The sequence below is a fragment of the Pteropus alecto genome, unplaced genomic scaffold, assembly GCF_000325575.1.
Source record: "Pteropus alecto unplaced genomic scaffold, ASM32557v1 scaffold94, whole genome shotgun sequence".
Classification (NCBI taxonomy): domain Eukaryota; kingdom Metazoa; phylum Chordata; class Mammalia; order Chiroptera; family Pteropodidae; genus Pteropus; species Pteropus alecto.
The window spans coordinates 5,300,828-5,304,840 of NW_006437736.1; positions in this window are offsets into that span (position 1 = coordinate 5,300,828).

Genomic DNA, 4,013 nt, shown 5'->3' on the forward strand with positions numbered 1-4,013 from the left:
AGTGTCCCATATGAACTAAAATCAGCACGTCCCATTCTGAAGTCATGGCCTTCCCAGACACCGGCTCCTGACTGATGACCTGCCCTCCATTATTGGCCCTAGTCTCCAGCCACTGTCTCCCCAGGGGACGTGCCAATCTTCCTCGCCTCCTCATTTCCCTCTTCCACACCTGCACATCCATTCAGTTACTAAAAGCCACAGGTTCTACACTCTTAGTATTTCTCCCATTCAAGGTTTTCCAACCTCAGCATTTTTGAGCCAGACAATTCTTTGTTGCAGAGATCTGTCCACCAGGGGGCAAAATTACCTCCGGCTGAGACCACAGCTCCAATCCCTCACTTTCTATATCTCTTGGATCACTCCTTTCCCAAGGACAGTCTGATGTTTCATCTTCTTATATATTTTGACTACCCTATAACTACCTGCTAACATGTCTGTGTTCTCCACTTGATTATGAGTCCTAAGAATCCTCATGTTCTTGGCATCCTGCACAAGGGTTGAAATAGGCAGATGCTTAACACATGTTTGAATGACTGAATGCAAGTGTCCCCTAGCAGCTGTGGGTTCCCAGAAGGAGTCGGAGGGGGGGCTTAGAACTCAGGTCACAGGAGGTCTGCCCCAGGACTAGAGTAACACCTGGGCAGGTCTGCAGGGATCCTGACCGTGAGGCCAGAGGCCTGATGGACATCCAAAGCTGTTTCTGCCCAGAGATACTCCTACCTGCTCTCCAGCCTTCCTCTTTTTACCTGTTTTTGTCTGGCCTCTCTATACTGCCTGGAGAGGTCATTCATCCCTCACCCCAGGGTGTACTATGCAGTGTTGCTATGTGAGCAGCTGCTTGAATACAACATCTTCACCCTGAACAGCTGTCTTGGAAACTTGATTTGTGGCTTATGTGCAAAGCCCAGGTTGGCTTGTTCTGTCCAGCTCATCAGAACACTTACGGCTTCCGCGTTCCGTTCATTAGGCTCACAGCCTCCTCTGCGCCCAATGTGAGGTTCATTTTTGCCATCTGGATATTATTTAAAGTTCAACTTTTCTGAATAGTTTGTCCAAATTAGTTGGTTATCAGTCCAGCTGTTTTGGCAAGATACTATACTAGACAACTGTGAGATAATAGAATATATATATATGTATATATGTATATATATGTATATGTATATATGTATATATGTATACATATATTTATATATGTGTATATATGTATATGTATATATACACATACACATACACATGTATGCGTATATATACATATTGGCACAGAGACCCCCAAACCCTTGTAATTTCCTAAATCATAAGAGCACTAGGAGCATCTGTTGTTCTAATATTTGGCCTTCCACCTCTGTTCCTGGCACAGAGCTCCTAAATCCCTTGGAATTTCCTGGGTGATAGCAATATCTTTTGTTCTAATGAGGTGATTCTTGGTGGGGTCCTGGATGGGGGCTGATCACCAGAAAGAACAAAGCATCATTAGAAGCCTGGATTTCAGCCCTACCCCCCATTCTCCAGAGAGGGGTCAGGGGCCGGAAATGCAGTTAAAGAGTGATCATACCTAAGTGATGAAACGTTCATAAAAATCCCAACAGCATGGGGTTTGAAGAGCTTCTGGGTAGGTGATCACATGGAGGTACTCGGAGAATGGCAGGCCCGGGGAGGGCCTGGAAGCTCCGTGCCCCTTTCCACTTCTCTTCCATCTGAATATTCATCTGTATCCTTTATCATATCCGTTTATAATAAACTGGTAAACAGTAAGGAAACTCTTTTCCTGAGTTCCGTGAGCTGTGCTAGCAAATATAATCGAACCCAAGGAGGGGGTGCTGGGAACCTCTGATTTATAGTCGATTGGTCAGAAACATAGGTGACAACATGGACTTGCAACTGGCACCTGAAATGGGGAGAGAGGACAGTCTCATAGGACCGAGCCCTTAACCTATGGGATCTGACATGATCTCTAGGTCGACAGTGTCAGAATTGAGTTCAATTAAAGAACACCCAGCTGGTCACAGGGAATTGCTTGTTGTGGGGATCACTCACCCCCACATCTGGCGTCAAAGGAGTTGAATGTGATAATGGTGTGAGGGTAAAGGAGAAACAGAAAAACTGAGTTTTTCCTGTCTCAATAGCACAGGCAGAAACTTAATTAATTAATTAATTTGGACAGATCATCCTGTTTTCTGTGACCATTTTAGTCTGAACTTTACCCTTTGAGACTTCCAGCTTTTTGTTTTATCCTCTCTTAGTGTCTTTCAATTGCACTTCATCAGTTTTGGTCACTTTGGCTGAAGTTTTAATCTCTCTCCACGTCTGTTTGTAGCAACGTCATCATCCCCAGATTTAGACTTCTGGCCTCCCGTCTTGGCCCACCCATGGTGCTGGTTCCAGTGGGCTAGGGAGTCAACCGGACCTGGATCGAGTTCTGGGTCTGCCACCTATTCGATGAGAAATTTGGGGCAAGTTATTTAACTATTTGAATCTTCTGCTTTGTTTTCTGTAAAAAGAGTAACAAGTGTCTGCCTTGACTATTGTGAGGAAAGCATTTAGCACATTACAAGGCACATAACAAACTATATGAATTAATACAAGTTAGCCATGTTGATGGTCAGCTTTCTTGATGGAACTATATATTTTTGGAAAAGACCACATTAAAAGCAGACGTATCCAAGACTTGAACAGTGTTTATTGTGCAAAGACGCACAGTGTACAGGTCTCATTCCTATTAAGTCACAGGTCTTTCTGCTTTAGGCATTTTTCCTTCATCCTATTGCCAATTTGGTTCCAGGAGCAAAGTTGCTTCTGGCTTGATCTGCCAGGTAAAGGGCCAAGGCTGGACACAGCCACAGAAAAATCTCTAGCTGCTGGCTTATCCAAACCTACGTGAGATCCAAGGCCCTTGCTATTCTCTCATGACGAGACACCCTATTATTTTTAAAAATAAGCATCGAAAAATAAAAAGCAGATGAATAGAGACTGTTTTTCAGTCTGGTCTCTCGTATTTCAAATTAATGGGGTTTTGTAGGAATTTGGAGCCTGAGCTTCCCTAGCAGACCATTTGGAAAAAGAAGGGTGTAAACTTTGGTTTCCATCTTGAATCTGGGTGCGAGTTATGTTTTTCCTGCATCTGCTTCTACCTTCTAATTTTTCTTTTTCTTTATTTCTTTTCTTCCGTCTTAATCTCATTCCAATGCCGTTGCCTCAACTCCCTTCTCGAAGTAGTTTTGAACTCTATGGTGCCATCTACTTGTTAATCTACCTCTTTGGTGTAAAGCCACAGAATGAGCCACAAAAGAGGATTTGTGTAGATTGTTAATGTCAAACTGAGAGGTCATCCAACTTAGTGGTTCTCAAACTGTGTTCCTTAGAACCCTAGTGGTCCAGAGAAGTCCCTAAGAACTTTACTGGAAAAACAGGTTCAACTGGGCCTCAAACTACTCAATCCCAACATCTCTGCTTCATCTATTTTACATGAGTGTTCGGCACACGCGAACAATTTAAGGGACTCCTTTTAAAAAAATTTTAAAACCATAGATAGAGCTCGATTTTTTCATTTTGCAAATGGGGACACCGAACCCCAAACAGGAAGTCATTACCTCTAGATTACAAGCAACTCCTTGATGGATGATCTGGCCTAATGACCTCAAGGTCATTCTTATTTATCTCAATTTTGGCGTTATTCAGATGGTACTGTTTTCCGTTTCAGAGGAAGAGACTGGGGCAGCGTGTTTGTGAACAGTTTTTAGCCAGCTACAGGTTTGGAACAAGCAGGCTACTTCCATTCTGACTGTTCTGTCTACAGCTTGTTATGATGTGGGGGATGAGGCTGGCGCTAGGAGAGGGTTGTGGAATGGAGAAAAGGTGGTGGTTGTTTTTTTCTCAAGTCGCTTTTGCTAGAATGTCCCTTTTTGTTTTATCTTGGAAATGTCCATCACTCAACACCCCAAGATGTCTGATAAACTCTCTACGAGTGAATATACACAGACAGATCTTCAACTTCTTGTAAGTTATCATGAGACCTC